General features: G+C 39.3%; 1 long non-coding RNA gene across 3 annotated transcripts in view; it reads right to left on the bottom strand.

Annotated features, from left to right (window-relative positions):
- Positions 1–430: 430 nt before the first annotated feature.
- Positions 431–23,951, bottom strand: part of LOC142843552 (uncharacterized) — a 144,749-nt gene continuing 121,228 nt past the window's right edge. Inside the window, exons 4-5 of one of the 3 annotated variants that reach the window (XR_012909650.1) lie at positions 5,147–5,243; positions 431–500 (exon numbers count right to left, since the gene is read on the bottom strand). This is a non-coding gene — a long non-coding RNA (uncharacterized LOC142843552). Of the gene's footprint in view, positions 501–5,146; positions 5,244–7,379; positions 7,415–16,717; positions 16,815–23,951 lie in introns of those variants that run through there. The other 2 variants (XR_012909651.1, XR_012909652.1) reach the window with 2 other exon arrangements.

Below are 23,951 nucleotides of genomic sequence, written 5' to 3'. Positions count from 1 at the left end.
AATAGATTTTGGATGAAAAATCTATTCATGGTGAACTTAAAAGATAACAGGAGAAAGATTGCAGCAGCATATTTTGAGGACCTCAACTAGAAAAATGAGTAGGAGGTGCGATACAGGGAGTGTGCGTTAAACAATAGGTTCGGATGCTAATAGTCCTCAGTACAATACTGATGCAGATAACTAAGAGAGGAAGAGATGCTGTGAGAAACTGACTGGAATATGAGCAGAGCACAGACTATCAATCAGGCCTATGCCCAGTACAAATCGCCAATGAAATACAGCAGGTGGAGAAAGCTTGGCTGATTGGGGATGCTGGATTTTTTTTTTTTTTAAGACAGGGTTTCCCTGTGTAACAGTCTTAGCTGTCCTGGAACTTGCTCTTGTAGACCAGGCTGGCCTGGAACTCACAGGGGTTCACCTGCCTCTACCCTTCCTGAGTGCTGGGATTAAAGGTGTGCGCCACCACCGACCGGCCAGGATCTTATGACAGACACTCAGACCTAGAAGAGAGAAATGCACGTGGTTCAGGAACAGTTTAAACACCAGAGAAACACACAGGCAGGAAAGTTAAAGAAGGATCTGAGAACAAGCACTTGGAAACTTAGCTAAAGACTAGTATCTACAGGAGAGGATGTGACAGAAAAAAAAAAGGTGAGTGCCAAATATTAACAGTTGTGAATAATTTGAAATTTATCTTAATTCTGGGGAGTCTTAAAGTATTTTTGAGTATGAAAGAGAATAGTACTATACTTCAGGAAGGTTAATTCTGACAGCTGTGTGGGTAGTGGGTTGGATGAGTGATGGGTGGGTAGGCTGTGGGGGCCTTCAAAGTTAGATGGGAAAAATTGTACTTCACCAGATAGACCATGAGAGCCGCTTATTGAGTTCTTAAATTGAAAAGACATGAAGAAAGTGATATTTTTCCCCCTAAAATTAAGCTGGAGTTGATTTATAAACTGGATTAAAGTGGAGACTGTTGATTGATTGGACTGGATTTTCCCCTGGAAATTTCCTAGCTGAATAATCTTTTTCCTTTCTTTTTTTCTTTTGGTATTTGGAAGGTTTATATTTTTAAATATGGAAAACCTAACTTTACTGATGTAGTCACTTCCTGATGTTTTCATAAAAAGAAATATTACAGAGAATTCATCTGATGCACTCTGGTAGTGTCAGGGGTAAAGTTTGATTCTTACGAATCCATAACATGTGTACTGGATGTTCTCCATTGAATGATCACCATATTGAGCTCTTGAGAAACAAAGAACGAAAATAATTCTAGCCCACAAGCAATAGTTACAAAGGGGTAGCAATTATGCAAAGCATAAACCAATCATATCGTGATGTGAAGATGCCCTTGTACACAGTGTTCTTGGGGCTTGGCAGAGTTGAAGCAAGAATTCCCAGTAGCTTACTTTTGCCACAAAGAAAGCAAACTCCATGTAGAGTTTCTTTGATGCCCATCATCTTCTCTGAAATAGATTGGTGGTGCCAGGAGCAGGTATGGCTCATTGTCATAAAAAAATAAGATGCTGTTAAAGCATCTTAAATGTCATATTCTGCAGTTCTCTGAAGTGTTTGAAATATCTAAAATATATCTCTGTTTGACCATGAAAACATACCTCATATGTACTACAAGTTTGATTAGAATAGGTGACTAGTTACTACATTTCCTTAGTATCTTAAATCATTGGTAATAAAAACTAGAAATTTGCATTACATTGCTAATGAGCTGTATAGGTACAATACCTTGAACAATATTAGAAATATATGTAAAGTATGTTCTAACAAAAATAGCCTTGAATTTGTACAACAAGCAAAAATACATTTCAATGTAAAATATTTAGAACTTGCAATTGCTTTTGATTTAAAAGTAGATCCAATAATGTACCTATTATCCTATCATATCTCTATCCCCCTTTTCTTTTTCAAAGCAAGAACTCTAAATCTAATCTCCGTTGTTCAGCGTTTTTAGTGACCATTACCAATAACAACTTGTAACTAATCCCCCTAAACAATGATAAATATCCATAACGCCCCCCCTCAAAAAAGCCAAAAACCACCCACCCCAACTCTTGGAAGTGTGGGTATAGTGTTCTTAAATTTACTTCCAGCTGTCTGGGGGTGACTGTATCTTTAGGGGATTCTGAAAAGAAAAATTTGGGTTAATTGTCAAGTTCTGGAAGAGGTAGCTGTATCATTTGTTGTCCAGACTTTGGGAAAGTGTCTTATCTTGTCTCAAGTCCTGGTTAGAGTAGTCTGTGAGACTGGACTGTCTGTTAGCCATCTTGAAATTTTCCTGAGCTGTTTGTAGTCCAAAGCCAATCTTTAGGTGATGTTTGTCAGCTTAGTGGTGTTTCATAGTCCTGGTGGAATCATCATCATTGTGGGGCCCTATCATTCCTTCTGGAGACTTCAAAGGTCACTGTTAGGCATGGTCTTGGTTCACTGCAGAAAACTTAAATATTTTAAATGTCATATGCAGCAGATTTCAAAGAAGTTAAAGGATCGATATTTGTTATGTACATCCAGAGTACAAAAACATAATTCCTAGTTACCTGATAGAGCTTCAAATCTGAAATCATGTATGGGAAGCTAGATAAAGCCTTTTTCTAGAATTAGTTAGTACTCTATATGATCATTAATAGTATGACAAAAAGCTTAGTAATATATATATGTTATAAATTTTGAGATATTTATACTTTAAGAAAAGCTTTAAAGAGTAAAATCAAACCAAAGGATTATGAGATTAGTGGCAATACAATAGTCTCTTAATTTTTTTCTTCTGTCCCAGATCAGGTAGATCTTGTGATGTGAGACAAGATTTTACTTCAACAAACATGCTTGGGGTTAGAGAAGGAGAGAGTCACACTGCGACTCCAAAGCCAGCTTTAATTTTCAGTTGAACTGTGACTACAAAAATACCATTTGCATTATATGTCCACACAAAAAGCAGAGATTAGAGCACAGATATGTTCAGAGGAAAGACATTTATATATAAGCAAAGGAGAAAGATTCATAAGAAAAATCTATAATACCTTGATGTTGGACATTTAGCCTTCAGGATTGTAGACAGAAGAAATGCCTGTTGTGTAAACCAAGCCAGGCAGTCTGTGATGATTTGTTATGGCAGCCCAACCAAACTAATGTATCACATTATTCCCTGGTTTTGTGTACATTTTAGCATCCTCAGTACATTGTGTGAAGACATTCTCTCTCCAGAATCATATACCCCTTCCACAATCATTTCTGCTCAAGCTTTGAATATCATTGTTTTTTTTTTCAGTAAAACTTTCTAGACTAAAATACTCTTCTCTCTCTTTTCACCCTGTTAATGTAATTTTTCGAAGGCTTAGTTGAAACATTGCTTTCCCTAGTTCTGTGTTTTTGCATATGCAAAACAGACCTGAAATAATTCCTGCTACCATCCGGAGCTTGTAATGGTGTAGCTTGTACCTAGGCCTTGTTTGCTGCTATTAGACTGCAGGATGGCTAGCTTATTATTTTTCCAACTTTACACAAGCCAGGTTCATTTGGGAAAGAGGAGCCTCAACTGAGAAAATGCCTCCATTTTCCAGACTGGATTGTAGGCAAGTCTCTGTGTGTTGTTTTCTTGGTTGACGATTGGTATGAGAGGACCCAGGCTACTGTGGGATACGTCACTGTTCTGTTGATCCTGGGTTGTCTAAGAAAGCAGGCTCTACCAGCAGCAATGAGGAGCAACCCAAATAAACAACATTCTCCAAGGCCTCTAATTCAATGTCTGCCTTTGCATTCTATCCTGACTTATTTTCCTGGCAGAGTGTCAGTTATAAAAATGAAGAAAGTCCTTTGCTCCTGCACTTCCTTTTGCCATGATGTTCGTCACAGTAACAGCAAGCAAACTAAGACAAATATTGACACCAGAGAGTGGGCTATTGCCTTGATAGACCTGACCATGTTGTTATTGGAGAATTGTGAAGGATTTTGGAACCTGGGGCTGAAAAATCCCTGCATGTCCAGAGCTTATTGAGCTCCCATGGGAACATTAAAGACAATACCAAGAGTGATAGGGAATGGTGAAGGCCTGGCTTGTGCAGTTTCAGAGGGAAGTCTGAGAGTCCTTCAAAGACTCTATCAGGGACTGAAGTGAAACCTTTGTTTTAGGGGGATAGCTGATGCTGGTTAGCTTAATATGGGAAATCAGTTGTGACTAAGAGACCAGCATCGTTGAGGTTGAATCTTCTGGGAGTATTTACTCAGGATTAGGGGGACAAGCTGCATCTTATGCTGGCAGATGAACTTCATGAAAGAAATGTCCCCATGGTTCTAGTGTTGGTAGCAGGAAAACTGCAGGACTGAAGGGGTTATAGAGAGCAGATTACTTGTTCCCTAAGTTTGGCTCTACCGAAACTGAATTTCTAAACCAGGCTGGCATCAAACTCAGAGATCCTTCTGCTACTGCCTCTGGAGTGCTGGGATTAAAGCTGTGTACCACCACACCTACTGCTAATCCCTTTTTACAAATTGGAAACTGAGCTGAGTAGGATCTTGCCCTGAGATCACCATTCCCTTTATTTCATTTCTTAATCTGTTTATCTCCTTGAAAATAGGACTTACCTCTATTTGATTTCCTGTTGCTCTTTTTCTCCCTGAATTGTACATACTGTGTTTTTACTTTCTCAACTCGCTTCATTTCATTATAAATATTCATTAGAGTTAACACTAATAACCACACGATATAGCCAATACTAGGCTATTTCGAGATTTCTTCTGCCAAGAGAAATAATCCAAATCTCTCCACTTCAGCCTTATGCAGACTCCTTGGTCAACAGCAAAAGGCAGCTACATTCTTCACCAAAATATCACAAGAATGATCTCTAGGCAACATACTAAGATCCTTCTCTGAAACTTTTGAGCCAGGACTCCACAATCAAATGTCCCATATGCCTACTGGTATGATCCATTAATCAGTGCTTAAAGCATTCCACTGCTTTCCTAACCCAAAATATCAAAGTCCAAATTCCTCCAAACAAAAACAAGGTCAGGTCTCTCGCAGTAATACCCCATTTCTTGTACCAATTTCTTTCTTAGGGTTTCTATTGCTGTGAAGAGAGAGCATGACCATAGCAACTCGTAAAAAGGAAAATATTTAATTGGGGTGGCTTACAGTTTCAGAGGTTCAGTCCATTATCATCATGGTTGGACCCGGCGACATATAGGCATGCATAGTGCTGGAGAAGGAGCTGAGCGTTCTACATCTTGATCTGCAGGCAGCAGGAAATTAACTGTGTCACTGAGCATAGCTTGAACATAAGAGAACTAAAAGTCCACCCCCACAAAAACACAATTCCTGCCACAAGGCCACACTTGCTCCAAAACCCCTCCTAATTGTGCCACTACCAATGAGCTTATGGGAGCCAATTACATTCAAACTCATGCTTGAGAAACATGAATATAACAATTATTTGATACTCTAATTCTAATTCCTGTCTCAGTACCTTGTGCATAACAAATAATAAATGTTTTAGAAAAGAATAAAGGTATAAAAAGGCCAAGTATCTAGAACTATGTGATCTTAAAAGATGTGTATTTGATATTCTCAAATGAATGTCTACAATAGACACAAGTTTTAACAATCAGAATGTTTGTTAAGAATCAATGGCTCTTTCATATATTTCTAAAGAGCAATGATGTCACCTTAATCTGATTATCCTTTTATGTACTACCTGAGGGTTCTTATTGTATTTTGGTATATCTGCCTTCTTCAGTTTTATTTCCATTTCATTTTGTCAATGCATTTTCAGTTCTTAATCAGTGCCAGACAGTGTGAGAGTCATAGAGTAAACCCCACTGAAATACTGTTTCTCTGAAAAGAATTCATAACAGGGCAGAAGGATAGATATATAAAACACAAATTACACTGCAATAGTATAAGCAATGATATCTATGAGAATTGCATTGTTACACATTGAACTGATTAGATTAAAAGCATATACACTGTTAATATGTGTGTCTTATTTGTTTGGTTCTTATGGCAAAGTACTCGCTGTTTCTCGTATTATCTTTGGAAGATGACTTCTTCTTGACCTCATTCTCTTGCTCCCGAGGGACCTTCCTGAACTCCCCATGTACTGATTACACCCAATGCCTGTGTGAGCATTTCCAGAAGCCTCACTCAATCCTGCTGTCATCGTCACTGAAGAATCACACAGAGAAAAGTCACCTTGGGAGAACTTTAACCCACTCTCTTCACTAATCACCTCATAATGCTAGAATTGACAGCTAATTGCCCCCGAGCTCTGTGGCCCTCAAGTAGATAACTAGAAGGATGCAAAGAAATAGAACTGTCACTGTTCTTCCTCATCTGTCCCCAACACTATGACCTGGAATGTAACAACTCAGTTATTTGGGAAGAATGTAACAATTCACAGTACATTGGAGTATGTCATAGGAATCCCAGATTTGTGAGTCTATAAGATTCCATAATCTAAATAAACCACTAACCAATTCAGAATACCTCTTTATCTGTTAAGCATTTCTATTTCTCTGTGTCTTTTATAAAATATTCCACATCTATGTTACCTATCTTGAACCCTTTCAGTGGTACTGATCACTGTAACAGATTAATTTATGGATGGGCAGGATCTGGTGCTACAGAAGCCAATATATTTAGTTTTACTAGGTCAGGAATGAAGTATATTTTTTTGCCTATATTCCATGTACCTATGGAAATAAAGAATAGGGAGGCCTATAAATGTTTCCAAAGAAAACAGCACAGTTCCTGAGCTTCTCTTTCTCTTTCTATCTATCTTTCTTTCTCTATTTATTTATTTATTAAAGATTTCTGTCTCTTACCTGCCACCGCCTCAAATTTCCCTTCCCCTCCCCCAATAAAGTCCCCCCCCCTCGTCAGCCCAAAGAGCAATCAGGGTTCCCTGCCCTGTGGGAAGACCAAGGACCACCCACCTCCATCCAGTCTAATGAGGTGAGCATCCAGACTGCCTAGGCTCCCACAAAGCCAGTACGTGCAGTAGGATCAAAAACCCATTGCCATTGTTCTTGAGTTCTCAGTAGTCCTCATTGTCCGCTATGTTCAGCGAGTCCGGTTTTATCCCAGGCTTTTTTAGACTGACTTTTTGCTTTTACACCCAGAATAAGCTGACACTGTGAGGCTCTGTGTATGGCTAGAGAAGTCTCTCTTGGTGTGCCTGTTCAGGAAGATGCCTCTCAGCTTCCTATCACAAAGCCTTGTTTATTTGGTTAGTGGCTTTGGTTCAAGGTGATTGGAATGGATAATCTTTGTTGTCAACTTGGCTACGTCTGGAATCAACTAAAACGCAAGCAACTGTGCACACCTGTGAGGAATTTTTCTTGATTGGATCAGTTGAGGTCAGAAGAGACACCTCAAATCTGGGCCGCACCTTCTGGTGGCAGTCTAAATAAAAGCACACAGAACATAAAAGCTTTTGCTTTTTGCCTGGTTGCCCTCACTTTTGCTGGCAAGTTCATCTTCTATTCTGTGACTGAAGCAGCTGTCTGGGAATCCTCGGACTCCAGCATCAGACTGAGCCAGATGAGATATTTAGTCTGTGGACTGAACAGCTATTGGGCCGTTGGCCTTTCTATTATGGGAGACAGTCATAGCTGCAGTATCTGGATCACAGCCTGTGAGACAATTTAAGAAGTCCACTTTAGACTTGCAAATACAAATTTTATTAGTTCTGTTCCTTTAGAGAACCCTGAGTAATAAAGTAATTCTGCAAAGACAGGCCATGTTCACTACTATGCAATGCTTATTCGTTACCATAGCTATCTGTTGAGTTAATTAGTAAGTGATTTAGTCTGAATAAGCATATTTGTGTTCTAAAGATCCCTTAGATGACATGAAGAAGAGTGGCTAGAAAAGAATGAGAACTATGGGAGGAAAAGGCAAAGCCAGCAAACACCTTGAATCCTGGTACCTGTTCTCTGACAGGGAGACCTGTCCTTCCCCAGTCTTCAGTGCCAATGGAGATGAACTGCCTGGCAGGCAAGGGTGGAACGAGGTCAGAGTGTTCTGGTCTGGATGACTTCCTTGAGTGCGGGAGGCGGAGGATAGAGGAGTTGTCAGGGAGAAGTAAATCTCTGTTTCACAGACATATCCTGCACCTATCATGTGTCAAGTCAGGCCGAACAGAACGTGTTTTAGGGAAGATTAGGAGGCAGCAATAGGCACATAGCAGGACTCACGGCCTGCCGCTGTGGGAATGATCTGTGCACTGGCGTGATTAACTGCTCTCATCTCTTCTTTTGGTCTTCAAAACAATCTCAGTATATTTTCAAATGACCACTCCCCGATTTTCTTTGGCATAGTTGACTGTGCTTATCTGCTGCCGTGTTCTGGAAATGTGTTCTTTCTCTGTGGTGAGTTCTTTCACCTTGAAGCTGTGTTTTTCTGGTTAGAGTCATCTTCCACACCAGGAAACATGTTACACTCTTAGGCTTGTTTCTATAGCTCAGGTCACACTGTTTGTTTGCTCATTTTTGTGGGTACACATCTATTGCTTGTTTCATTTGTAGAGATTTTGGCTTTCTCCTTTTCCTTTTCCTTTAATAATTTCCCCCGTCATACTCTCCTGGTGCTTATTTCTATGGGAAATCAGTTTGTCTTGATTTTCTCCAGTGATGCAAAGCATGGGATTTCTAAAGCATCCATCTTCACACACTGACTCCTGCTTACGGCCAATCACCATCAACTGTACTTAAAGCTGAAACAAGTTTCAGGACTAGTCATAGACAGTGCCTTCCAGAGACGTTCATTTAAGAGTAGTCCCAAATATTTGTCAAGTGCACATATTTTTGTAGTTTGTGTCTCCATTGCTACCTCTTGCTTAACAGCCCGCTTCTTTGCTAACCAGGTCTGCTGTGTTCTGCTTTGCCCACCTGGTCCACTTCTACTATAGATCAAATATTACTCCATCACGTGCTAACTCATGGACCAAACTCTAACCCACCTGGCAAAGCTTCAAAGATACTCAGTGAATGGGACCTTTCTCTTCTGGTCTGACTTTTTGGCCTTCAAACTCAGGGTGTTAATTGTACCTGTGTGTGTCAGGCAGGTATCGATCATGCTTCCAAGGCTTAGTGCTTTTAATCTGCTTGGTATTCCATTCCTCTCTTCCTTCTTCTGGCTAACTCTAGAAATCCCCAGAATTAAGGGCCCATCTGTAAGACTCCCATAACATTTTGCACTTGATTTTATCTTGATATTTGTTGAGGGAGGTGTGGTGGTGGTGGTGGTGGTGTGTGTGTGTGCTCCTGTGTGCCTGCGTGTGCACTCAGGAGTGGACTTGTAGAGGCTAGTGGCCAATGGTGAGTGTCTTCCTCTATCATTTTCTGTCTTCTATTTATTTTCAGGTACCATCTCTCACTGATCACCAACCATTTGTTGAGCCTGGCTGACCAGTGAGGTTTCCAGGATCTTTACACATTCACCTCTCCAGTGCTAAGGTTGTAGGTGAGCGCCAGCACAGACGGCTTTTTGACTAGGTGCCAGAGCTTTGCACTCCAGTCCTCACGTTTGCATAGCAAACATTCCACCCGCTGAGTCATCTCTTTAGTATCTGACTGCACTTTTGAAGCCTGCCTAATATGCAATTTGTGTCTCACCTGCAGCTATGGGAACATGTTTGAGGCTTATTCCTGTATCCACTTGACTCTGTATAGTACAGCTAACAAAACAACACTCTGACAGTGAAAGCTTGAGGACCCTCAGCCCAAACTGTCAGTGGTCCTTTACTGTTCTTTGCATGAAATCTGAAAGTCCTCAAGGGGACCTCAAAGGACCTGTTCTTCCTTTTACTCTTCCTTCTGCTAAACTCCAAAGACTCAACTGGCTTTCCCCCATCATGCTCTTTCCCCCATCTCTTCCACCTTCTTACTAGGCCAAACTCACTTGTGTGTGTGTGTGTGTGTGTGTGTGTGTGTGTGTGTGTGCATGCGTGCATGTGCCCGTGTGTGTGTGTGTGTGTGCTGTTTGTGTGCGTGTGTATCTGTGTAGGTCAGAGATATGTCAATGTAGAGGTCTGATGTCTTCCTCAATTGTTCTTCCACTGATTTTTTTCTTTTTGTCCCTATTTTCTTTTATTGAAGAAGCCATCATCATGGAATATTTTTCTAATGGTGATGAAACTCTTTCAAGGTCATTTTGCTTGTATGTTATAAATGTATTACAATTTACTATAGCCTACTATAAATTTAGACGTAGGGGTTATTTCCACTTTACAAATGCAAATAACACTATGTGTGATTTTTTTGTCCACTTTTTGTTGACAGAAACAACTCATAAGAGGAAAAGCATGGGATAAATTCGGACTCTCTGAACATGGCGAACAATGAGGGCTGATGAGAAGCCAAGGACAATGGCACGGGGTTTTGATCCTACTTCATGTTCTGGCTTTGTGGGAGCCTAGCCAGTTTGGATGTTCACCTTCCTAGACATGGACGGAGGGGGGAGGACCTTGGACTTTCCACAGGGCAGGGAACCCTGACTGCTCTTTGGACTGGAGAGGGAGGGAGAGAGGAGTGGGGGGAGGGGGAGAAGGGTGGGAGGAGGGGGAGGGAAATGGGAGGCTGGGAGGAGGCGGAAACTTTTGTTTTTTACTTTTCTCAATAAAAAAAAATATTATCATAAAAAAAAAGAATTGAAAGGACATGCAGTTGGGAGGGAATTGTGCTGTGGTACCCAATAAATCAGCAATCAGTGGGGGAATCAGGAATGAAATAATAAAGTAAGACTGTACACATGAAATTCTTAATAAATAAATAAATAAAAGATAGTTTCAAAATAAAAAAAAAGAGGGCAGACTATTCTGGCTCACAGGTTAGTCCATAATGGACGGGGAAGGTGTGCGAGGTGCCCACGGCAGAGACTCACGATACCTTGAAGGATCAAGATACAGAGACTGGGACTGGAAGTAAGGTGGGGTTTTAATCCACAAGGCCTTTCCTGGGTGCCCACAACTGCCAGTTAGACAAAGCTTACCAAAACAGTGCCATCATCTGGGGCCCATGTGTTCAAATATATCAGCCTTTTAGGGTTATTTCACAAGCAAGCTAAAAGATATCATGATGAATAATTTTGTCAACATTTTAGTGACTTTAAAAAATATTTTTAAAATAGATTGGAGGAAGAAAGAACACTTGTAGTTCTTGCAGAGTACCCAGGTTCAAGTCCTGCCTCTACATAAGGCAGTTCACCACCACCTGTAATTCTAATTTCAGGGGATCCAAAGTTCTTTCCTGGCCTCCATGAGCACCTGCAAGAAGCATACACTCACACATACAAGTACACATAAATATATTTTAAGTAAAAAGAAAAAAAATGTCAGGAATTACTTATTTTAGTAAAACAAGTACACTCATTTTAGTATATTTTAATTTACACAGACAGGCATTATATATTATAGTGATATGATATGTATTATGATGAAATATAGTATTTCACTTTTTGATTACCAAACTTGGAGATGAGTATTTTTAAAAACATCTTTGGCATATTTTCAATTAAAATATTTTGACCATTTGGTGGGAAAAAATAGATTACAGACAAATTTATTTGTCTTTTATATAAATAAAATTTGGTTTATGGTTTTATTTAGAGTTTTTTTTTCATTTCTTTAGAAAGTTGATTCAGGTAAATGGAATTGTCAAATGCTATAGTTGATCTTTTATGAATAGGAAGACATGAAAATTTCTGTTAAAGGGGAAGGAAGAAGAAAACAGTTGAAAAAGAAAGTAGAATAAACCACTGTACAAAGGATGAAACATTTCTGCCCATTTCAGAACGTGATCCGTAGGTAGATGCATCTCTAATTATGTGTTTCTAGGCTCTCAATTAGAGTCACTTTGTTTTTGTTGGTGCTGGGGACATAGCTTAGAGGTAAACTATGTGTACACCCGTAGGTTTGTTCTTGAGCACCACCAAAAGGAGACAGGTGAGAGGAGTGAGGAGAGAGGGGAGGGAAATGAAGAACACAGGAACAAAGGAAGGAAGAAGGAATAAAAAAGGAAGGAAGGAAGGAAGGAAGGAAGGAAGGAAGGAAGGAAGAAGGAAGGAAAGAAGAGGATGCCTATCTTAAGGGCATTGCAGCATATGTTTGACTTAATGTTCAAACATTTTATCATTGTTTCTGCTCTTGTATCCACAAGCTTTGTTGTTACAGTTATAACGTGTGGCTTTATGCATTGGAAAGAAAAAAGCAGAAACCCCCTGTGAGGGGCAGTACACCTTTAGCAATTTCTGGCCTTTCATTTTGATCTCTGATTTATCACACACCTTCACAATTTTACTAGTGTCAGAAGGAGGGCTGTTTTCTTTTGGAATGTTACATTCTTGGGGGATGAAGTGTTCATTCAGAGTCTTTAACACTGCAGTAGAGTGCCCCCTGAGTGTTTAGCATCTGGATTCAGCCGTCATCACAGTAATGAGAGATAGAGCAGGCCAGATCTGATTCTTTCCAGGGGGGAATAGCAGACCAACACCAAATCCACTGTAGCTCTTTGCAGTGTTGCAGAAATAATGGACCAATAATTCAGCTATCCGAAATTCTTCTGCAGTCTTGCATCCAAAGTATCCTACTGTCACCTATTCCATACCCACATATATTTCTTTTCTACTTATGAAACATTTCCAATAATGAATTAAATTGCTATAAAAATTTCAGGGACTTACAAGCCATAACTTTCATAAATCAGTTACAAATTATTATTATAAACTACCTTTTCTAATATACACATAATAGTATTTTTCTTTCTCACCACTAAGGTTAAGAACATTAGGGCTTCTGAAATATAATGAAGAGCCCACGTCTTCTTAAAATGACATTCAGGCTATTTTGTTTGTTTCTCTTTATTTTTAATTGGAAATTGCTTTTCAAATCTTTACATGTGAAACAATATTTGATGTAATCCCTTTTTCCTACTAAAAACATTTCTTTCCCTTATTTTCATCTGTAATATAGTGTATAAAATGAAAAGAATAGATATTTAGACTTACAAAATAATTTCATGAGTAAGATATGGCCATATATTTATATACATAATGTATCTCATTTACATGCATTTCTGCTGGAGATATTAAACCAAAGTATTAGCTATTCCTTTTCTTAAACATAGTTGAAAAGTTCACTACAAAGGAGCTCTGCCTTGGGAGAAGCTATTTTCAAGAGCATCTAAGTAATAAATCATGTGGAACGGAATTTTCAGTACCTTATTGTGAACTGCCGCGAGTCACTAGCGGTTTGATAGGGGTGACTCTTTGTTACCAACTCAGAGAATTCACATCTTCAGCTGAGTGTGCTTCCTCCATCAAATCTGGAGGCAATAATTGTGTTTCAGGGACATGACCTTCACCTAATACTACCTCTAAAACTTCTCTCTTAAAGCGATCTGCTTTTCCAGAATTCTAGAAAAGAGATCATTTTCGGTTTTTTGTTTTTAAATCTCACTCAATTTTAGTCCAAGATTTCCACTTATTTAATTTATTTAGTTTTATTTTATGCATAATACTTGTGTCAGAATAACTTTCATTTGGTTCCAACAAAATCTAATCTACCTTGATGAAAATAGTAATTTGCCATTAGAGGAAGATATACAAAAGAACACATTACTGCCTTTTCTAAAAATGATTTAAGCAACAACACTATCAGATCAGTTTACAGCTTTCTGGGGGATCCTGGACAAGAGAATACTCAAAAGTATTACTTGTGGGCTGGAGAGACAGCTCAGTGGTAAAAGAGTACTGGATGCTCTTCAAGAGGACCTGCGTTCAATTCTCGGTACCCACATGGCAGCTCACACTGTCTGAAACTCCAGTTCCAGGAGAGACAGTCAGGAGACTCCATGTAGCCGCCAGAGGGGAAAGTCATGAGCTGCCAGCTGGAACTGCCAGTACACCATGAGCTTTGTGGTGAAATATAAAATAATGAAATGGGTTAATTCTAGATTTAGGAGCTAGCTGGGAATATATTTAAGTGATTGGCCAAGTGGTGATTTAAATAATAAAGTTTTGTGCGATTATTTTGGTTTTGGGCAGCCAGGAACAAACAAGTGACACCTTCAGACCTATGCATATGAAATGAAGTTAATAAAAATAGTATTATCTGTGGAATGTTTTCATTAATATCCTGCCATGTTACTAAAGAAGTAACCTGATAGAGCCACAGTATAGTGTATTTTCTGGGAAGGAAGCTACCTTGGAGATTTTAAAATGGAACATCCTAATGTTACAAGTAAGTAAAGGAGATATTCGAAAATCTTTGTAAGTCTCAGAAAGCTTTCGACAGACACGACTGGTGATGGAGATTTTAGGGCTTGTAAAAACTAGAGTTGACTTGTAAGTTGGCAAATGACTGACGAAGTTCAAATTTGATATGGGCCTCGTACATAGGCTAGAAAACTTTAAATATGATTTCACATACTTTCAGGCAAGGTTAATAAAAATCCACTTCAAATAAGGTTTTAGTCATGTCTTTGAGCAAATTGGACAAATTTGACAAATCGGTTTTCTGTTTCAGAGAAACAACTTTTATTATTTTTAACTCTAAGATAATCCAAACTGTGTGATATACGCACACTAAAGTTATTAATTATTTAAAAATTATTTTGTACTTTGGGTTACTGTATTCTACCTGAGAAGCCTAGACTGGACATCTGAGACAGATATATGACCATTTTGAACATTTCATATTTGTTAGATGTAGCAAAATATTTACTGCTCATGGAATGGCTTCATGGGCCCCCCATATTCTGTAGTTTTCTTGAAGTTGGGCTAAAGATTATGACTGACATTAGCCAATGTCCTATGGTTTTAGAAGTGCTATGTATCCAATAATTGAAGAACTTATAACCAAAGGGCAATACTTCAGGTCCCTCATTCCCTGCCACAGTAAACTAGAATGATGTATTAAAGGTAGCTAAGGAGCATGCTGTAGATAGCCTTAGAAGCCTCACGTAAAGTTGGGGAGTTTGTAAGGAAACCATTGCCTCCAGAGCAGAGTTTGGAGGTTTCAAAAACAAACTTACTTTGTTCTGAAGTTTCAGGAATAGTTAGTTATTATAGCTAGGTATGATCTATCCTATTTATCACTGTGTGTCCTATCAGATGACTCAAATAATATCAGGATCTGTTAATAATTAAGTTTATTGTTACTTAAGCATTGTGTAATTGCCAGCAATGTAATAGAACTGCTTGGATGACTAAATGAGAATAATAGGTGAAAATTTTTGTCATCTTTCTTCTGTATGGTAAGTGGCATTGGATGAGAATGATTTCCTAAAATAATAACTCTTTTAATGATATTCATAGAATCAGATGGCCTGATGTTATGATCATTTCTTACAGCAGTATTATAAGGCCGATGTTATTATCTCTCACTTTTATAGCCAGGGGAAAGAAGCGTGGAGTAGTTAAATGGTTTACCCAAGACCATTGCACAAAGTTCTTATGAAATAGAAGAAGCTTCTATCCCAATACAGTTTGAATCCCAAATCTGCGGTCTTTCATCATTTGTGATATAAACATTCACTAATGACATGCACATAAAACCCATGTCTGGGTCAATCATTTCTTTTAGAGATGTTTGTTGGTTGCCGACCACATAAGACATCCTACATTAGCGTTAGCGGTACATAGGTAAGCAACAGAAACCATTTTGTCCCGAAAGAAAGCTCACTCTTTCTCAGGCAAGCAATTTTGTCATGATGTATTGGTGCAACCTGCATAGGATTGCGAGGGAAGATATGCTGCTGATAATTATGGGACTAGAGGGAGGCTGGAAGGAGGTGACGAAACTTTAGCTGAATATTTGAAGATGAATGTGGGTTGGTCTGACCTTTAGGTTATGTGATTGTAAAAAAATAATAAACACAAAAATTTAGCATTTCTTAAAACACATGAAAATAAAATTAAACAGTTATTTTTAGAGGGAGGGAGTATGGAGGCCAGTCTGCACATCTTAAACTATACTTGGTATTTCTCCAAAGTAATTCAGAAGAATGACACAGTTTGTTATTTGAGCAGGCTTTTGTCCATAGCCAGTGCTAACAAAGAGTAAGGTCAAGGACCTGGCTCTGCAGGTCACTTGCCACACAAACCAGAAAACCTCAGTCTGATTTGGATCCCGAAGTGGAAGGAAAGCAAAAACCAATTCCCAGATATTGTCTTCTGATTTCCATGCATATACCATGACATGAAAGTGTTCTCACACACATGTGCACACACACATACACACACACACAAATATACATGAACTGCTCGAAAAAGAATAATGTACATAGGACTGTTGCAGATTATTAAACACATTTGACGACTCAGAGAAAAACTTCTCTGGTGACTGGATAATGGGGTTGGTTGCTAACACTGGGCATATTATTGAGTCTCAGGCAGAAACCAAGAATGACATCATACATAACTTTTACTTCTTGAAGAGAAAAAGAATCAAGTCAACCTCTTGTGAAACAGTTCAATTTGTGTGTGAAGAAAAGCCATGTCTATAACCAATTATGTCACCCATCCAAGTGAAAGATAGAGAATTATTGTCAGATGTTGGAGTTTTCCTTCCAGACAAACGGCAGCCTTCTGCCTTCACGGTTTCAAGAGCCGTCTTCCAACACTCCTTTTACACACTAAACCAATACGCTGGAAATATTAGAACAAACCAGAAAGGTGAAGTGTAGTACTCACAGTGACATTAACTCAGCTCATGGGGCACACATGCAGGACCATTTATCCCAAATCAGCCGCTTGAGGAACTGATGCTTCTTTGGGGACTGAAACCTTGTGTTTTCCATTTTCTCTGAATTAAGATTAGAGAATGAAAACGAGAGTTTTCAGGACTTCATTTAAAACATAATTTAACATCGTCAAGACGTTTGGCTGACCTCTGATTTTCTACCCGTATTTAAAGGAGGGTATTAAGTTGGAAATCATTTTGAGGCAAATTTAAAGACCATGTCAGAAAGTAGAACTTTTTATGCTTTAGATTTGTAATGTGATGATTCCATTTTTGACTAGCTTCCATAATGTATTTCTATAAACTAAAAGAGAAAATATTTAACTTGAAAGGATAAATCTAGTTTTTCATGTTTTTAAACTAAGACTTGAACAGAACAGACCTGAATATACAATTTTTTAATTTTAATAAGTATTTTCCTTTTATTTATTTTTTTAAATATTTATTTATTTATTATGTATACAATATTCTGTCTGTGTGCATGTCTGCAGGTCAGAAGAGGGCACCAGACCTCATTACAGATGGTTGTGAGCCACCATGTGGTTGCTGGGAATTGAACTCAGGACCTTTGGAAGAGCAAGAAATGCTCTTAACCACTGAGCCATCTCTCCAGCCCCTGAATATACAATTTAACATTTCATTTGGTTTGCTTTTTTCCAGTAGTTTTTCGAAAATGTTTATTTTTAAGTAGTTCAAATACTTTAGAATGGCTTCATTATTCTGGAAACCATGCATGCTGATTTGGGAGCTGATAAAATACTTCAGAAACTCAGAAGTGTATGCACATTTGCATAACAAAAATATCCCTAAGCCAGTAGTTCTCATTCAGTGGGTCACAACTTCTTGGGATCAAATGATCATTTTCACAGAGCTGACTTCAGACTGTTGGAAAACACAGATATTTATATTACAATTCATAATTCAAAATTACAGTTATGAATTAGCATGGAAAATGATTTTATGTTTGGGAGTCGCCACAACATAAGGAGCTGTATTCAAGTGTTGCATCATTAGGAAGGTTGAGAATCATTGCCCTAAACTCTATACTTTTTCACTGAGGCAAAACGTCATTTATATCCACTGGATTATAAACCAATGTGATTTGTATTATGTGAAAACAGTTTGAGTAGCTATATAGGAAATACCTTAGTGTTATCCTATTGACAGATGGCTGAGGGGGCCTATCTTGTTCCTCATCCCTTTAACTACACACTACCAGATTTATAAGTAACTCAAAAATAGCTGAGCTGGCTCCCACAAATGTTGCAGCGAAAATTCCCTAATGTAGAAAACAAAACTTCATTGTCATGGAAACAAGTCCTGTCCCCTTACACTTCTGTACAACTGGTTGTCAGAGCAACAACTGGGCTAGAACTGCATTAAAAGAAACAGAGGTGCCTAACCACCCTTACGATGTTTAGGAAAACGTGACATGAGGAATAGATGTGGTTACCTGCAGACAGACAGGTGGTAGGAGAATACTTACAAAGTGTCAAGGTGACCCAAAGATGGCTAGCTCCAACTCATACTGTGTTTGAGTGAAGAAAAGCTAGTGGGATGCCTCTATGTATAAAAGCACTTGCTGCCAAGCCTGACTAAGTTTTTTCAGTGGTACCCACTGAAAAAGAAGGAGAGAACTGTCTCCCTTAAGCTGCCATCTGCTCTCCATATAGACTCCCTGGCACGCCTTTCCCCACTCCCTTAAATGATAAATGTATTTTAAAATACATGAACACAAAGACATGAACATTGGAAAAGGACTTGTAGCAAGTGGTGGTTTGACAGGGATAGGAGGGGATGAGAAAGGTAGGGATGAGAGTAGTCCAAACGTGCCATATGCTTGTATGAAATTGTCAACGAACAAATTTAATTAATAAAAAGCAGTGTACCAAGTCTGGATGTAACCAAAAAGCCAAGATCGTATGAGAAGAAAAGAATTATAGTACGTTCTAGTATGAAAAGCGTTTAAGTAAAATGCTCTAGTGGAGAAACAAATGGCTGGGAAGGAGGGGAGGTGCTGATTCTTCTCGGCTCTGTGGGTAGGAGGGAGGTCTGGGAGACGGTATCATTTTTAATTAGTAGAAGAAAGTAAGGAAAAGAACTTGCAAAAAAGTTCAGTACCGTAGTCTGGCTAGTTTGAGAGTAGAAGCGAGTCTGAAAAGGGTTGAGAACCAAATTATCGACTTTTGATTCTAGCGTGGGGAAGCTGTGCTCTGTCCTCAGTCACACCACCTCTCCCATGGAAAGCTGAGCATAAATGCTGTAGCACAAACCTTCAGAGACTGGAGACAAAGGTGATTGCACACGCATTTGGTAAACATGCATTAGTAAAAGCTCCAGCAAATGTCTCTGAAGTAAGTGATGTGTTTTGTGTGAAATTCCATAGAGTGGTTTCTGGATACATTCAAATGCTTTTCTCTTGTTAGCAGTGCTTCCATGGTTGGCTGGATTCACTTGATATCGATGATCTACGCTGTAATAAAATTGAAGCCGAGAAACTTAATACTGCCTGAATTAGGAACCACAGCTTCACTGAGACCTAGTGTATCACGTTGCAGCATAGCATTCTAATATACATAATTTCCTAAATCATGCACTGACTTTGGGGAGCACTTAAATAGTCAGCTCACTTCTCTCAGAGTGTCTAGAATACACTGAACAACACAATGTCCTGCATGTGAACGTTAGGAAAGCTTCCACAGGCAAATTTATTCCAGTAGAGACAGAAAGCAAAGCAATGGTATTTTAATATACAAACATTTAATATATATGTATACATATATACATATTAAAAGGTTGCTGTCAGATTTTTTTTTCAGACCCTTGTAGCATGACACAAAAATAAGAAGCTAACATTTCCTGGTGCTAACTTGGGTCGTATTTTGATCCATTTAGCCATCAAAATATATTTGCCAGTGTAGGTATTTCTTACTCCCGTGACACTCTTAAAGAAGATAAGCTCAGAGAAGTTACTAAAGTTAATGCAGCTGGTGGGTGATGGACTCGAGACTGGAGCACAGTCTAGTCTTAGGTCTATCACACGCTTGTCTGGTGCTCTGTGTCTGAGTATAAATGCAGAAGGCTGTCTAAAATCCCATAGCAGGAACTTTGGCATCATTCCTTCCGCAGACAATTCTCTGAGTGCTGCCAAAGAAGGCTTGCATTCGAGAAACAACCACACGATGGCTGCTTTCTGAAAGGCATGAAGGGGATTACCAAACCAGTGTTTGTTCTTGCTGGCATTGTTAGAGACTCCAGGAACCAGCTGACAACTTGCTCACTATAACTCCTGAATATCGGAGAGCATGATCCAGACTTTCAATACCCCTTTTATACCTGGCTTAAATGAATGTTAGCCTTAAGTCAACCATTGGAGTAGGTTAGGTTTTGTTAGGGGAAATGTTTGCTTTCTCTAAACCCAATATTCAAGCCTCCAAATCACTCCAGTCATGTATGAAATAAAGCAATGCCCATGCTAACACAGTTCTTCACTTATTTGATATTTGACAATTGCTTGTTTCTACAGTGAAACTGGGTTTGGCTTGCTGACTAAATGGCAAAGAATTTGGATACGAATGTTTTCAGTTGGTTTCAGAGAGGAGAAGGTTTTCTATTTTCTCTTTGACATAAGTTTATGGAGCGTTTTGTGCTGTTATGCTGACAGCCTCAGTAATCAAAATAAGGAAGAAATTGTAAGCTGTGGCTTTTAGTGAAAGACAAAGTAGAAAATAGATATATTTTCATTCTCAAAAGTCTGAAATTGGTCAAAGGAGAGAAACCTGTTGTTTTAAGGCTAATGTATAAGCTTCATATAATTTCACAGGGAATTTGGAATTAATTTAATTTTCACGTGGAGTCAACGACTACATGTGAAAATGAAGTTAACTACTTCAATTAATAATCAAGCCAGTATTTTTCAAAGGAGTATTTTGTACGCAACTTCTAGAATAGGACCAATGACCTGAGACTGCTGTTACTTTTGTTCTTACATGAGCCCCTGTCACTGAATATGGGCTGGACTTAGATAATGGAGTATTATATACATGGTGTATAATACACAAAGCATAATGTGTTTTCCCTCTCCTTTCTTGTACCCTGTACCCATCTTTTCTCCTCCCCTCCCTACTTTCTTCTCCAAAACGGGTCACTTTTTAAAAACTTTTTTGTCTCTCCCATCATGCATCCTGTGGTCCCACCCATCTCCCATCCTCTTGCATCTGCCCATGTATCCTGGGATCCCACCCATCTCCCATCCCTTGCATCTGCCCTACGCCCCTGAAACCTCTCACAACCCCAAATTCAAACAAAATGAAATTTAAAAGAAAAAGGGGAAAAACGGGGTGGGGGAAATTAAGCAGTAACCTAGTTATGCTGCGGCAACTCCTAGGAATTCTTGCAGGCAATGCCTTTGATGTATTGTGATATTCCACAACTGAATATCCAGATTTAGATCTGACCTTAAATACTAAGTGATGCTTCCTTTCAAAGAAGAACTTTAAGGATGGAAAAGTTCACTTGAATTAAAAAATAAAAGCACACGGATGCTTGGAAGATCGGAAAACGTATATCCTTAAGGATAGCAGCCGGCAGTAGTCAGTGCATTAAAGGGAAGAAGGGCTTTGGAAGAGATTCCTAAGGACTGGAGCTAGAGCTCCAGTAGTGTTGCCTTTCAAACACAAGGACCTGAGTTTGATCCTCTAGAAACCACGTTCTTCAAAGTTGGGTATGATGGTGTGTGTTTACAATCCCAAAGCAGAAATGCAGAAACAGACGGATCTTTGGGACTGTTCAGCTGGCTAGGCTCTCCCACTTAGTAAGGGGCATGCCAATGAAAGACTCTGCCTCAAGAACGAAGTGGATAACACATGAGACATGATAGCTGAGGTTATCATTTGGCATCCATGCACACATATGTCATCTGCACACAGACATACACACACATATGAAAAGTGAAAAAAATAGTTCCTAAAACTTTGGAATATAAAGATTTAATTTGAAGAAGTGGGTTTATTATTAAAAATAAAATATATTGTCAGGGAGCAGTGGCACATGCCTTTAATTCTAGCACATGGGAGGCAGAGATAGGCAGATGTCTGTGAGTTTGAGGCTAACCTGGTCTACAGAGTAAGTTCCAGGACAGCCAAGGCTACACAGAAAAACTGTCTTGAAAAAGATCAAAAAACTGGGAATCATACACATGCTTTCTTAAGAATATGTGATTGCAAGAAATACAGTCAAAATATGCAGATGTTCAGGAATATCTGTTGATTGCTCTAGGACTACAAGCATTCAAAACTTTTTTATTCATTTAATCATTTATTACGTTTACACTCATTGAAGCCAGGTTTTCCTCTTTTTTCAGCATCTGGCACTTTCCCTGGGAACTGTTTTGAGGACTGGTCCTGGAAGAGAGTCCTCATACTGGGACTCTTTTCTTATATTTTGCTCTACAGTCCATTTTTCTTAATCCTAACAGATCAAAATGTTTGAGCTTTATTTTCAGCAGCAGGTCTTGCCATGAGAGGTAGATAAGAAAAGAAGCAACTTCACCAGTAAGGTTCAACAAGCTGCTTCTTGTTGAGAAAGGCAGGCAGACTGTAGCTATGGTTCTCAGTATTGAATTCAGATTAGGTGGGATGGTTTGAATGAAAATGGCCCCATAGGCTCCTAGGGACTGGTACTATTAGGAGGTGTGGCATTGTTGGAGTAGGTGTGGCCTTGATGGAGTAGGTGTGGCCTTGTTGGAGTAGGTGTGGCCTTGTTGGAGTAGGTGTGGCCTTGTTGGAGTAGGTGTGGCTTTGTTGGAGTAGGTGTGGCCTTGTTGGAGTAGGTGTGGCATTGTTGGAGTAGGTGTGGCATTGTTGGAGTAGGTGTGGCGTTGTTGGAGTAGGTGTGGCGTTGTTGGAGTAGGTGTGGCCTTGTTGGAGTAGGTGTGGCATTGTTGGAGTAGGTGTGGCATTGTTGGGGTAGGTGGTATGCCATTGGCAGTGGGCTCTGAGGTCTCAGAAGCTCAAGGTGTCTGAGTCTTTTCCTGCTGCCTGAAGATTCAGCTCCTTCTCCAGCACCATGTCTGCCTGCATGCCACCATGATTCCCACCATGGTAATAATGGACTGAACCCCTGAACTGTAAGCCAGCCCCAATTAAATGTTTCCTTTATAAGAGTTGCATGGTTGTAGAGTCTCTTCGCAGCAATAAGTTCAGTAAAACGCAGTTTTATGTGATTTCTCAAATGCTCTGTAACCAAAGTAGCTGAAGTCTGATTTTTTTTTTTAATTTCAAAGAAAGAAAACACACATCATTGGAGAAAAATGGAGTATCTCACTAAAGGATACTACAAAGGACTTGAATTTGTATTACATGGCATGGTGAGGAGCTATGGAAACAGGAATGTTTTTTTGGATTAGACTCTAGATGTTGCCAGGAACCAGGGGTAATTCTCTGAATGGGTTCCTCAATAATGCCTACCTAGTATGAGGAGGAACTCAGCGATATTAAAACTGTATCTGACAAAGGAGAAACAATCAATCATACTGGCCAGAATGGGAGCTATGTGAAGTTTCTAGTGGTCTGGTCCTGGCTTCGTGCTTGTCTATCACAATCTCCAAGTGGCTTTGTCTGATGCTGGCATTTTGTGGGATTGCTGTGCTTAACAGGAGGATAGCACAGTTCTAGCTCTGAGTGCCAGGTCTGCTCTTGGATGTCCAGGGCTGTTTCAAGTTCTCAGATGCATGCTCATGCTGTTTCACTGGCAGATGAGAGATTTCTTATCTCTAGTAAGATACCTATTGACTCTGGATGAAGGAGTCTGAAGGCATGGTTGAAAGGCAGGGCTATGCAGGACACAGGGCTGTGAAAGGGGAAACGGATTATAGAGTCTAATAGGTGTGAACACGGTTTGTCCAGCAATAACAACTCCTTCACATGCAGATGAATGCGTCTGAACACGGTGCCTCTAGCAATAGAAAACATTAGTCGCATGGACAAAGACCAACACTGCAGAGTGAGACTTGGAAGGACCCATTGTTGGTAGTGAATAGGAAGGTTAGGTAGGGACTCAAATGGAACAGGCCTGGGGACAAGCAGAGAAGAGGAAGGGATAGGCTATCTGACTGAGAATCCTGCTTGACAAGATAATAAAATGAACTTATTGACAGTGGGAATGAAAAGTATTAGATGTGAAAGCTATTTAAATAAGAGT

This window comes from Microtus pennsylvanicus, chromosome 2 (genome assembly GCF_037038515.1).
Source record: "Microtus pennsylvanicus isolate mMicPen1 chromosome 2, mMicPen1.hap1, whole genome shotgun sequence".
Taxonomy (NCBI): Eukaryota; Metazoa; Chordata; class Mammalia; order Rodentia; family Cricetidae; genus Microtus; species Microtus pennsylvanicus.
This window is presented reverse-complemented; position numbering and strand designations above follow the sequence as displayed.